Source organism: Heterodontus francisci, unplaced genomic scaffold (assembly GCF_036365525.1).
Source record: "Heterodontus francisci isolate sHetFra1 unplaced genomic scaffold, sHetFra1.hap1 HAP1_SCAFFOLD_1162, whole genome shotgun sequence".
Lineage (NCBI taxonomy): Eukaryota > Metazoa > Chordata > Chondrichthyes > Heterodontiformes > Heterodontidae > Heterodontus > Heterodontus francisci.
The window spans coordinates 43,400-57,933 of record NW_027142193.1 but is presented as its reverse complement, the minus strand read 5'-3'; positions in this window follow the sequence as shown (position 1 = coordinate 57,933).

Sequence of the window (14,534 nt, the reverse complement as noted above, 5' to 3'; positions counted from 1 at the left end):
GTCTCTCTCCGTCCCTCCATCTGTGTTTCCCTTGCTGTCTCTCCCTCTCTCTCCTTCTATCTCTGTCTGTCTCTCTCTCTCTTTCCATCTGTCTTTCCCTCTCTGTCACACCCTCTCTCCTTCTCTCTGTCTCTCCCTCTCCCTCCTTCTCTCTCTCACTGTCCCTCCATCTGTCTTCCCCACCACCCCCCCCCCACCGTCACTCCCTCTCTCTCCTCTTATCTCTGTCTCTGCCTCTCTCGCTGTCTCTCTCTCTCTGTCCCTCCATTGGTCTTTCTCTCTCTCTGTCACTTCCTCTCTCTCCTTCTCTCTCTGTCTCACTCTCCCTGCCCCTCCATCTGTCTTTCCATCTCTGTCTCTCCCTCTCTCTCCTTCTATCTCTGTCTCTCTCTCTCTGTCTCTCCATCTGTCTTTACCTCTCTGTCACTCCATCTCTGACCTTGTATCTCTGTTTCCCTCTCTCTATCCCTCCATCTGTCCTTCCATCTATGTCACTCCATCTCTCTCCTTCTCTCTCTGTATCTCACTCTGTCCCTCCATCTGTCTTTCCCACCCTGTCACTCCCCCTCTCTCTCTCCTCTCTCTGTCTCTCTCTCTGTCCCTCCATCAGACTTTCCCTCCCAGACACTCCCTCTCTCTCCTTCTATCTCTGTCTCTCTCTCTCTGTCTCTCCATCTGTCTTTCCCTCTCTGTCTCTCTCTCTCTCCTTCTATCTCTGTCTCTCTCTCTCAGTCTTTCCATCTGTCTTTCCCTCCCTGTCACTCCCTCTCTCTCCTTCTATCTCTGTCTCTCTCTCTCAGTCTTTCCATCTGTCTTTCCCTCCATGTCACTCCCTCTCTCTCCTATCTCTGTCTCTCGCTCTCTGTCTCTCCATCTGTCCTTCCCTCCCTGTCACTCCATTTCTCTCCTTCTATCTCTGTCTCTCTCTCCCAGTCTTTCCATCTGTCTTTCCCTCCCTGTCACTCCCTCTCTCTCCTTCTATCTCTGTCTCTCTCTCTCTGTCTCTCCATCTGTCTTTCCCTCCCTGTCACTCCCTTTCTCTCCTTCCATCTCTGTCTCTCGCTCTCAGTCTTTCCATCTGTCCTTCTCGCCCTGTCACTACCTCTCTGTCCTTCTATCTCTGTCTATCTCACTCTGTCCCTCCATCTGTCTTTCCCTCCCTGTCACTCCATCTCTCTCCATTCTCTGTCCCTCACTCTGTCCCTCCATTTGTCTCTCCTTCTGTCTTTCCCTCCCTGTCACTACCTCTCTGTCCTTCTATCTCTGTCTATCTCACTCTGTCCCTCCATCTGTCTTTCCCTCCCTGTCACTCCATCTCTCTCCATTCTCTGTCCCTCACTCTGTCCCTCCATTTGTCTCTCCTTCTGTCTTTCCCTCCCTGTCACTCCCTCTCTCTCCTTCTATCTCTGTCTCTCGCTCTCTGTCTCTCCATCTGTCCTTCCCTCCCTGTCACTCCATCTCTCTCCTCTCTCTGTCTCTCACTCTGTCCCTCCATCTGTCTTTCCCTCCCTGTCACTCCATCTCTCTCCTTCCATCTCTGCGTCTCTCTCTCTCTCTGTCTCTCCAACTGCCTTTCCCTCTCTGGTTGACTAACAGGAAGCAGAGAGTGGGGATAAATGAGTGCTATTTTGGTTGGCAATCAGTCACTAGTGGTGTGCCTCAGGGATCGGTGTTGGGACCGCAATTATTTACAATTTATATCGATGATTTGGAGTTGGGGACCACGTGTAGGGTGTTAAAGTTTGCAGATGACACTAAGATGAGTGGCAGAGCAAAGTGTGCAGATGACTGTGAAACTTTGCAGAGGAACATAGATACATTGAGTGAGTGGGCAAAGGTCTGGCAGATGGAATACAATGTTAGTAAATGTGAAGTTATTCATTTCGGTAGGAGGAACAGTAAAAAGGATTATTACTTGAATGGTAAAAAGTTGCAGCATGCTGCTATGCAGACGGACCTGGGTGTCCTTGTGCATGAATCGCAAAAGGTTGGTCTGCAGGTACAGCAAGTAATTAGGAAGGCAAATGGAATTTTGTCCTTCATTGCTAAAGGGATTGAGTTTAAAAGCAGAGAGGTTATGTTGCAGCTGTATAAAGGTACTGGTGAGGCCGCACCTGGAGTACTGTGTGCAGTTTTGGTCTCCTTACTTGAGAAAGGATGTACTGGCACTGGAGAGGGTGCAGAGGAGGTTCACTAGGTTGATTCCAGAGTTGAGGGGGTTGGCTTATGAGGAGAGACTGAGTAGATTGGGATTATATTCATTGGAGTTCAGAAGAATGAGGGGGGATCTTATAGAAACTGAAATTGAAATATTATAGAAATTGAAATATTCTTCTGTCACTCTCTGTCCCTTGGGCAGTCCGTTTGTGTGTGTGTCTGTGCATGTCGGTCTCTGTGTGTGTGGTTCTGTGTGTGTTTCTCTGTGTGCCTGTGTGTTTTTCTGTGTGTGTGGGTGTGTGTCTGGCTGTCTGAGTCTATGCCTGTTTCTCTCTCCTCTCTCAGAACATCAGTAAAACTCAACAGACATCAATTTGCTATTTTAATTTGTCTGCTTTTGGTGATACCACAACTGCAGAGGGTGCACTTCCTTCTGCAGGCTGGTAGGAAACCCATATCCCACTCTTTAACGGCATATTCTGTCTGCTTTGTATACTAAATTGATGAATCCCTAATAATTGATCAAATCTGACATTGATTACTGTTTGAAAGTCTCCAGGTTTACTTTCCTCCCAGGGCTGATTAAAAGTTAGAGTTTCCCTCAGTGTTTTGGAAATATCAAACCCTGATCCCACACCCAGTAAAGTATTTTACATGATGGGACGCTGCAAATGTTGTTATACTCAGTGCGCACGGTACCTTCATGTTGTAATAAGATGTTATAATCTCTATTCAGATAACTCTCATGCCACAGGGGCAAAATTTCACTGGGTCAACATTCTGACCAAACACTAAAACATTACAGAAAGCTGGGCTCACAAATTCAACACAAGTTTCCTTTTCTGTGTCTCGCTGGTCTGTTCTGATTTTCTGTTGGGTGACATCAGTCTAGATTTTGTGTTCAGACCTGAACTCACAAACGTATAACTCAGAGGCAGGATTATTACCCACTGAGCTACAGCTGGCTCCAATGTTCCCAGAAAATTTAGTTGTTGTGCACGGCAAGTTTTTATTGACCCATGTGCAGTCCCTTTAAATTTTTAAGAATCTTCGAAGACGTGTGTTATTTATCACGGAACAGGACCTGCGTGGTACCTTCCAGGCTGCTGCACACAGCTTTGCAGGAACACTGACCGACACTCTCCATCCCAATCTCTTCCTCTCTGGTAATCTCTCCCCATTGCTATCCTTCCCTCTCTCTGTTATTCTCTCTCTATATCGATCCCTGTCTTTCTCACTGTTACTCTCTCCATCTGGATGGAGGAGGAGAAAGAGAGGCATATATAGAGGCAGCTTTACTCGGTATCTAACCCCACACTGTACCTGTCCTGGGAGTGTTTTATAGAACAGAGAGGACAGAGATTTGCTCTGTAGATAACTCCATTCTGTACTTGGCTTGGCAGCATTTGAAGGGACAATTTAGACGGAGCTTTACTCTGTATCCTGGAATTTTGAAGTGCAAGGGGTGTTTAGTTCAGTTTAGTTTAGAGATTCAGCACTGAAACAGGCCCTTCGGCCCACCGAGTCTGTGCCGACCATCAACCACCCATTTATACTAATCCTACACTAATTCCATATTCCTACCACATCCCCACCTGTCCCCATATTTCCCTACCATCTACCTATACTAGGGGCAATTGCTAATGGCCAATTTACCGATCAACCTGCAAGTCTTTGGCATGTGGGAGGAAACCGGAGCACCCGGAGGAAACCCACGCAGACACAGGGAGAACTTGCAAACTCCACACAGGCAGTACCCAGAATTGAACCCGGGTCGCTGGAGCTGTGAGGCTGCGGTACTAACCACTGTGCCACTGTGCTGGGTGAATTGATCAAAGTTTACAAGACAATACTGGAAACTGATGGGGTAGATAGAGAGAAACTCTTCTCACTGGTTGGAGGAGTCTCGGACGAGGGGCACAGTCGAAAAATCGAACATTAGTCGAAGACCCTATCAAGGGTGAAATTTATTAACACTTCCTCACACAAAGGATGGTGGAATTTTGGAATTGTCTTCCACAAATGATCCCTCCCTATCTCTGCAATCTCCTCCAGCTCCACAATCCACCAATATCTGCCATCTTCTAATTCTGACCTCTTGAACATCCCCAATTTGAATCGTTCCACCATTGGTGGCCGTGCCTTCAAGCTGCCAAGGCCCTAACTCTGGAATTCCTTTCCCAAACCTCTCCATCTCACTAACTCTCTTTCCTCTTTGAGGATTCTCCCTCAAACCAACCTCTGACCAAGTTTTTGGTCATCTGGTCTAATATCTCCTGAAGTGACTCGGTGTCAAATTTTTATTTTCTTGATTCATTTGTTGGATGTGTGCGTTAGTTGCCAGGACAGCATTTATTGCCCATTCATAATTGCCCTTGAGAAGGTGGTGTTGAGCCTCCTTCTTGAACCGCTCTAGTCCATGTGGGGTAGGTACACCCACAGTGCTGTTAGGAAGGGAGATCCAGGATTTTGACCCAGTCACAGTGAAGGAGCAGCGATATAGTTCCAAGTCAGGATGGTGTGTGACTTAAGGGAAACTTGCAGGTGGTGGTGTTCCCATACGTGTTTCCTGTTTGTTTGCTCTCTCTTCCCCTCCTTCTTTCTAGACCTCCCTGTCCTCCTGTCCCTCTGTGTTATGAGAACCTAAGAACAGAAGGAAGTGGGTGCAGGAACAGAGAGACCTGGGGATGTGTGTGCACAAACTGAAGGTGGCAGAGCTAGTTGAGAAAGTGGTTAAAAGGCATATGGGATCCTAGGCTTTGTAAATAGAGGCTTAGAGCATAAAAGCAAGGAGGTTATGATGAAGCTTTATAAAACACTGCTTCATCCTCAACTAGTATTGTGTCCAATTCTGGACACCGTACTTTCGGAAGGATGTGGGGGCTTTAGAGAGGATGCACAAAAGATTTACGAGCAAGGTTCCAGGGATGAGGGACTTCAGTTACCTGGATGGATTGGAGAAACTGGTGTTGTTCTCCATAGAGAAGAGAAACTTGAGATGAGATTTGATCGAGGTGTTCAATCATGAGGGGTCCTGACAGAGTAGATGTAGGAGTAGGACATTCCGGACCCATTTCTGTTGAGTGTTTACTTAAACAAGCGAATTGACCATTTAATATTTTTAACTTACTTAACCCTTGTGTTCCCACAAAGATCAAGCTAGTAAATTCAACAGTGGCCACTTTGACATCATCCCATCGTGTCTTATGTACATTCTCACAGGATAGCAGGTATAACTGTAGTCATAAAATTCAGCTGAAAATTGATCAGTTCCATTGTTATTTCAGTCCATATTTACAGTACACACAGTACCTTACTGTTGTAATCAAGTCATATAGTATCTATTCATCCCACTGGGGCAAAATGTCACTGGCTCAACATTCTCACCAAATACTAAAGCATTCCACAATGCAAGACTCACAAATTCAACACAAGTTCCCTTTTCTGAGTCTCACTGGTCTGTTCTGATTCTCTGAGGGATTACTGATGCTTATCCTCCACATGAGCAATCGTCCTAATCCCGTGTGCCTGTCCTGCTCCCAAACCCGGCATCCACTTATGCTAAGGCAAGTGATACAGGAGCGTCTCAGTGACTGAGGCAGGTGAGGCTTGAGGCTGAGCCGGGCACAGTGAGTGACCCGAGTTAATCCGACACTCCAGGGAATGATTTAACGGAGCTTTACTCTGTATCGAAGATATGCTGTACCTTCTCTGAGAGTGTGCGATGAGGCAGTGTAGACGAGGAGAGTTATTCCTTACCCATTTTAAATATGGAGAAGTGAATATCCAAGAGATTGTTTTAAATGTGATGAGGGTTTCTGCCTCTACCACCCTTTCAGGCAGTGAGTTCCAGACACCCACCAGCCACTGGGTGAAGAAACTATTGATGTGTTTCGTTCAGTTAAGTTTGATGTCAATGTTTCCCCAGGATGTTGATGTTGGGGGATTCAGCGATGGGATAATGCTTTGAATGCCAAGGGGAGGTGGTTGGATTCTCTCTTGTTGCAGATGGTCATTGCCTGGCACTTGTGTGACGTGAATGTTACTTGTCACTGGTCGGCCCAAACCTGAATGTTTTCCGGGTCTTGGTGCATGTGGCTCTGGATTGGTTCATTATCTGAGGCAAAATACTGTGGATGCTGGAAATCTGGAAAGCATCGAGCTGAATCACTAACTCTGTTTCTCTCTCCACAGATGCTGCCTGACCTGCTCAGTATTTAAAGCACTTTCTGCTGGGATCTCAGCTGAAGATGGCTGGACTGAGGACACGACCCTGATAAACCCCTGCAGTGAAGGCCTGGGACTGAGATGATTGACTTCCAACAACCAAAACCATCTTCCTTCGTGCTCGGTATGATTCCAATCAGTGGGGAGATTTCCCCCGATTCCCACTGACTTCAGTTTTACTCGGGCTCCTCGATGTCACACTCGGTCAAACGCTGCCTTGATGTTAAGGTCAGTCTCTCTTCCCAGTAGCAGACAGGATTGAATCGTTCCCTTTGACCCGTTGTACACTGAACAAGCTGTGCTTCTTCACAGCCTGATACAGGACTGTACACGGCCCATTAATGTAGCCCATCAAACACTCCCAGAGCAGGTTCAGCACAGCTTAGGAATAGAGTATAGTTCCTTCAACATTCTCTCTCTGTCTTCCTCTCTCTGTCTCTCCCTCCTGCTATCTCTGACACTAGGAGAGAGACAGAGGGAGAGAGGGTTTGATATGCAGACAGAGACAGGGCTGCAGAGAGGGACAAGGTTGGAGAGAGAGATATTGTTGGGGTGGATTGAAAGGGAGAATGTAAGATATATTAATTTGATGTAATCCTTAATTGCTGTGTGCACAAACATATAAGAGATCGATATGGAGAGAGAAACATGGGGAGAGATCCAGAGGGAATATCCTCCATTTTAAACAGCCAGCAAGCTATTCCACTGTGGTAGCCATCACACCCTCATGATATTGGTTGTGGACATTTTGAAATCTATGTCCCCACTTATGAACCTCTGTGCTAAGGGAAATAGGTCCTTCCTATCCACTCTATCGAGGACCCTCATAATTTTATGCACCTCAACTCAATCTCCCCTCAGCCTCCTCTGTTCCAAAGAAAACAGCCCCAGCCTGTCCAATCAGTCCTTTGGATTTCTTTGCAATTTTGGAACTCTCTTCTACAAATAGGAATTCATGCTGGCTTAATTGTTAATTTTTAAATCTGTGATTGATAGATTCTTGTTAACCAAAGGTATTCAGAGATAAGGGGCAAAGGCGGGATACATGGTGTTAGTTAGATCACAGATCAGTCCTGATCTCATTGAATGCTGGAACAGGGTTGAGGGGTTAAATTGCCTCCTCATCTTCCTATGTCTGATATTAAATATCCTTCTTTCACTCTCAGTCACCCTGTCTGTCTGTGTCTCTCTCTATTTCTCTCGTTCTCTCTCTCTCTGTCTGTTTCGGACAGTGGAGAGTGAGATTCACTCTGTATCCACCCCATGATGTTCCTGCCCTGGGAGTTGTCTCTGCTTCTGCTGCGTTTCACCCGGTCTCACTTTGTACTGCACAAGACCATTTCTCTGTTTATAATACAATAGGCCCTGTCTTTACTCTGTATCTCACCCCATGCGGCCCCTGCCCTGGGAGCCCTACACCAATATTCTGCTATCACTGTGAGTCTGGGTCACCCTCTCGCTCTGTGTCTCCCTCTTTGTCTCTCTCAGAACATGTGTGGATATCCACAAACATCAGTCAGCCATTTTAGTTTTGTTCACGGTGGCCATTTTATGTTACCGCAGCGCTGAGACATTTATTTCAGAGACTGACTCCTCACTAGTGTACTGTTAGTGCTTTAAACGTGACAGAGACACAGACATGGAGACACTGAGACACACAGTACTAGACAGGAGTGAATCATTCCCTTGTACCCATTGTTTACTGTATGTGTACAGGAGCTGACACTGTATTAAATTCATTCCTGGGATCTGGGCATCACTGACAAGACCAGCATTTATTGTCTAATTTCCCTGAGAAGGTGGTGATGAGCTGCTCCCCTCATCGACCCTCCTAGTTACCCCCACAAAAAATTCACACAAGCTAGTCTGACACGATCTTCACTTAACAAATCCATGCTGACTGTGTTTGATTAATCTACACCTTTCTAAATGACCATTACTACTGTTTATCAGAATTTATCCCAATCATTTCCCTCCACTGAAGATAGGCTGAGTGGCCTGTAATTACTCAGTCTATCCCTTTCTCCCTTTTTAATCAATGGTACAACATTAGCAATCCTCCAGTCCTTTCCTTCTTTAATTCTCCCTGGTCTCTCCATCTTTCTTACTTCCTCTCTTTGTCTCTCTCTCCTTCCTTCTCTGTCTTTCTCTCTCTCCCTCCCTCTCTGTTTCTCTCTCTCCCCCTCTCTCTGTCTACATGCGTCACTGGCTTTCCCTATCCATCTGTCCTGTCTCTCTCTCTGTCTCTGACTCTCCCTCCCTCCCTTTCTCTTTCTCTCTCTCTCTCTGTCTCTCTCTTCCTCCCTCCCTTTCTCCCTCTCTGTCTCTCTCTCCCTCCCTCCCTTTCTCTTTGTCTCTGTCTCTGTCTCTCTCTCCTTCTCTCTCTGTCTCTCCATCTCTCTCTCTCTCTGTCTCTCTCTCTGACTCTCTGTCTATTTCCCTCTCCTTCTTTTACTCTGTTTCTCCCGATCTCTCTTTATCTCCCTCTGTCCATGACTCAGTTTGTCTCTCCCTAACATCATCTCTGCCTCTCTGACTCTTTCTCTCTGACTCTCTCCCTCTGCCTCTCTCTTTGTCTCTCTCTGTCTCCCTATGTTGCTGTCTTTCCCAATCCATCTGTCTCTGTCTCTCTCTCTCTCTTTCTGTCTCTCCCTGTCTCCCTCTTTGTCTCTCACTCGCCCTCTGTCTCTCTCTCCCTCTATCTCCCCCTCTCTCTGTCTCTCCTTCTGTCTCCCTTTGTCACTGTCTGTCCCTTTCCATCTCTCTCTTTGTCTCTGTCTCTTCCTCTATCTCTGTCTCCTTTTATCTATTCCTCTCTCTCTGTCTCTATCTCTCTCTCCCTCTTTGCAGTACCCCACTAGTCACAGCCTGCCAACTTGACAACGACCCCTTTATTCCTACCCTCTGTTTCCTGTCCATTAACCAGTTCTCAATCTATCCCAGTACATTCCCCCCAATCCCATCTGCTCTAATTGAAGTTCATCTCCACCAGTGTTAATGTTCCAAGATGGCTTTGAATGTCTTGTTAATGGAGGTAAGGCAGAGCTCATTCAGAATTTGCAAGCCATTGTTCTGGTGGGAAATTAATCGGATATCCGTCTCTGCCTCGATACACTGGTATGTGAGATATTTCAATGCAAATTGTGGTGGCCGTTTCAGCTGCTTTCTTTTTCAAGTTTAATTCAGGTTTCCAACCAATGGATGAAAAAAATCATTCTGCATAGCACATGTTTATAACACTCTCCAGTTTGGTTAAAGCTTATTCAAATCATTCAACTCATAGCAACCACGGAACAACAGCTTTGAAACTGATCAAGCTCGTGGTGATAGAGATAAATAGATACACCTAGAATTTGGGAAGGAGAGGAGACTGGGATACAAGGAAAACTGAGGAGATACCAAAGGCAACAGCAAAAAAAATCCAGACATTTCAGCATGGGATGGGGGCAGACAATATAAAATAGGGAATGTTGGAAGTGGCCACACAAGAAGTTGTCAATCAAATTGTTCAGACCACCACTTCGGTGAATATCTTTTTGACTCTTACACTGAAATGGAGGGTGGGGAGGGCCGGGGAGAGCGGAGGGGGTGGTGTGAGGGCAGTGGGGTGGTGGGGGGTGGGGGGGGTTGGAGGTGTGGGCTGATGTTGGAAGTTATACTGACAACACCAGATATTCTGTGGATCTGCCCAGTGTCATTTTCCAGCTGATGATCAATGCATAAAAAATCCTTACTGGGGAAAACTGGTCCAAATCAGGAGGGAAAACAAAGACCTTGCAGATGAAGAATGCAAATAGATCACTATATTGTTTTCCAACCAGCGACTGGGCTATTGAACTGTGTGTGGCTTTGTTACTCTGTTTTGATCAGCTGTTGTAAAAACATGGCGACACTGCTCTTACCCAGTCACTGGCCTTGGTTTCGAGGATACGGTTATCAATAAAGTTCAGAAGGTCTCAGTCAAGTAGGTCAACTCTCAATGCATGAAACATGCAGAACGCAGTAATTTTGGGCAGTGAAGTAACATTATTTATATATGAAGTACACACATCATAGCAGAACCTAGCTTCCATTTCAAAATAAAATCACAAAACATTTATGCACTGAAATTTATTTTAGTCACTTTTCAAAACAAATGACATAATATAAAAGGAATATGGGAAATATTTACAAAAATGTACACTTAGAAAATGTCACAAAGAACTCCCGATGATTTCCTTTAATATCTGTGTCGACTGTTGTTGGCAGAGCCCAGATTGTGAACCTTTTTAATAGTGAGTGGTTTTCTGTAATTGTGTCTGATTAGTTATTCCTTTCCAGGATTACCAAGTGATGGATAGGAGGAGGAAAGAAAATACATAGGCCTCCCGAAACCAGGGTAATGAGCTCCCTAAAGACCTTCCTCATCACAGCACATAGATTCAGATTGGGAAAGGACACTGGAACAGTGTGTGTGGAAGACACGAGAAATGTTCAAGTGCTTCAACACTTGCTTTCTCTGCTGGTTAATTTACACATGGTGCAAAACTGAATTTGATAGGGTCTCAGATCCTGTTCAGACATTCTTGGCATTTTTGCTACTTTGAAGGGAGTTTGTTTTGGATAAATCTATTGAGTGAACATACAGAATCAATGCTGTCCTACACCTGTGAAGTGATTGCACTAAAATGAAGAGCTCAATGAATTAGTGTCTTATCAGGACCTTGAATATCAAGGCCTGCACTTTCACTCTCAAAGGGTATTGCTTATTCTTTTAACAGATCACTGTAGGCTCGCCCACACAAGGTAATGGAAGTTCCAAGTCATTGAACACAAATAAGGATAAATGGGGGACAAAAATACATGTAAAAGTATTCATATCTCAGGGATCTGGTCCCCCCACTGCATCCTTTGAATATTTCTTTCCCTAAAAAGGCTTACATTTACACATATATATACACATTGTCATGCAGGCCCCCACCAACCAAGAATGAGGCACATTAATTTCACCACGTGCACGTCAAACTTCAAATTATTGCTGGGAAAAGAGGGCCTATTACAAGACATTTTCAGGCCCCGAGCCAGAAATACATTTTTGCAAACTAGCAGACAGTGTTGGCACAAAGGGAAACGGTCCCTGTTCCTGATACACAGAAGACGTGGTCAGACTAGTTTAGTCACATGACTATAATAAATAATTATAATATAGCATCTGCAGTATTGTGCTTTTATTTTAGTCACATGACTAACTGGTTGTTGCAGCTTTTGAACTCGCCACAGTGAATTTGAAGACAGAAAGCTGCTGGCTCCTGGATTGAGAACATCTCTCTCCTGTCTACTCTCATCTCATTCTCCCCAGCTTTGGAATCCATTGAAGACACAAGAACCCCAAGAGAGAGAAAAGTCTCCGACAGGGGGCAAGGTTTAAGAAGAATACTGGGCCCCAATGAAAAGCAAGAATTACCTACAAGGAAGAACTACCAACAAAAGGACTCGACAGTGAGCTGGAAGCACAGTAACAAGAAACTGTTCAGAGATTGCCTCAAAGTTCTCCACTTGATTTTTCTTCTGCTCTTTCTGTCTCTATTTGCATATGCCTATCGTATATGCATGTGAGCTGAAGGATTATCATTTTTAATCCAAGACTTTATTCTCCAGGGGTAACATCCCAGTTTGGGGGGAAATGGCTGTGAAAAGGACAGTGTTGAAAACACAGTTACCAGAGGACAGGCTGTTGGTCTCAGAACAGAAAGGACAAGCTTTTCAAACGCTAAACCAAAACCCACTCCACCCCAACAGAGACATTGCCTTCTGCTCTCAGCCAGTCACCCACATCATCACTGGCTCCAAGCTGGTGATGGAGACAATGAAATCCACCGGTTTTATATATAATCAAGTCAATCGGACAACAGAACCCATCGGAAACAGTTCACACCTTGTATAGAACTCAAGACCGCTGATCAGTAGAAGTGAAGCAGCCTGAGGAAGGAGAGGATTGAACAGTTGATGTTGAATGGACAGCAGCCACACAGCTCGACAGGACAGAAGATCAGAGCACGCTGCTCCCTCTACAAACAGGACCAAAGGAAGTCGCATGCCCGAAGGAATGGGTACGGCCCCAAGGACTTCGATCGTAGAAGACATGACCCAGCATCCAAAGTCAACAGTGTGAGCATTTCATCCACAGCCTGCAGAATACTCGACTCACAGCCATGTGGAGAGTTACCTCTGCATGTCCTGACCAAACCTTAGGAAAGGGGGTTAGTGTAGTGTTGGGAGTTAACCCACTGTGGGTTAGGGAACACAGAGGGGTTTAGTTTAAGAAGTCCAAGGGGAAGTAATCTATTTTTTAGTTGTATAAGAACGTTAGTTTGGGTTTTACCATATTGAGATTTGCTGTACATATTAAACATACTTTTATTATTCGAAATCTGAAACCTGTGTCGATTGCATTATTTATCATCCTTCAGTGTGATTCATAAGGCTAAGCCCAGACCTTCGATCACTTTGGCCGGTCACCAAACCGGACAATTTGTGGAGAGCTACCGTGAACTATCGAGTCCTTAATAAAAACATTCCAGCATTCACGCCTGCAGTGAGAGCAGTAGCTGAACCTCATAGGGAGCATTCCAGCCACCGCAACCACGTTTTCAGTGCTGGATATTTCAAACAGCTTCTGTTCAATCTCTTTCAAATGGGAGGACTGGTAGAAGTTCACTTTCACTTTGAAAGGCCAACAGTATACTTGGCCTTGTCTTCCCCAGGACTTCCACAACTGTATCTATCATCCACCAGAGCATGGCTGATGAACTCAAAGTGTTCAGCCGACCACACCAACTAGTCCAATGCACGGACCATTTGTTGCTCTTCTGAGAGGGGGGAGGGGAAACATGGCCCATTATCAGCAGAGTTGCCAGGGCTACTGAAGGAGATGGGATTCAAGGTGAATCCCAAGAAAGCCCAGATTGCTCAGCCTGAAGTAAAATTTCTGGGTTTGACCGTGCGGGGCAGGAAAGCGCTGCATAGATGAGGCAAGGAGGGAGGCAATACAGGAGTTGTCAGGGCCGAAAGACGTGACGGGGGTAAGGTGTTTCCTGGGGCTCACAGGGTACTGCCACAACTTCATTGAGGGCTACACCACCACAGCAGTCCCTCTGCTCTGGCTTTTCCTGAAGGGAGTCGGATGGGAGTGGGATGGGAATGCCAGGTAGTGTTAGTGTGCCTCAAGGAGGACCTCCAAATGGCACCAGCACGAGTGGTGATTAATGGGGGTGAGGGTTTCTTCTTGGAAGTAACCTCCAGTGGGTATAACCTTCGGTGCAGTGTTACTCCAGGAGTGTACTCCTCAAGGGTCCTCACAGACGTGGAGCAAGGATAACTCCAATTGTGAAAGGCATCTTCTATACCGCCCATTGGGCCATGAAACAATCTCAGCTTTTCACTGGGTGTTTGCTCATCACATTGTTAACCCACCATATCCCCACTCAAATACTGCTGGATGGTAGGATAAAGGACAGCACAGTGACCAGTGTTCACATTGAGTGCTGGACTTTACTACTGTCTCAGCTAAATCTGAAAGTGCTGGGGGTCACAGAGCCCAAACTCACCATGAACCTCACATATGCAGGGGAAGCTCTCAGGTGCACTATTGAAGGGGTTTGGGATCACGATGTAGGGGTCAAGGCCGCAGTCCAACCTTCCGGCAGGGACATCTATGTTGCTGGATCAAGTTCTATCGTAAACGGGAAGTGACTCACGGGATGTGGGATTTGTGACCCTGAGGCCAAGGTGGCCAAGATAATGAAACTCCCCAACACCATGAGTGTCCGATACACAGAATTCTCGGCGGTGGAGTATGTGGTTACACATCCCGAGGAATTCCCCACTCCTTACGCCATTTGTTCAGACTTGATGTTCACCTGCAACCCGTGTACCGAATATCTGGCGATTTGGAGCCACCGTGACGTTAAAGCAGCGGACGGGAAACCCCTTACAACGGCCCCTTTGTTGAAAATGATCCCTGCGGCTGCAGGCAGTGGAGAGGACTTTTACATCCACAAAGTGAAAGCCCACTCCAGGTCAGAGCCGAGGTGGCAGGGAAACATTATGGCCAACGAGCTTGTAAAACAGGGAAGAAGAGAGGGAGAATTCTGGGATCTCTATCAGGCAGG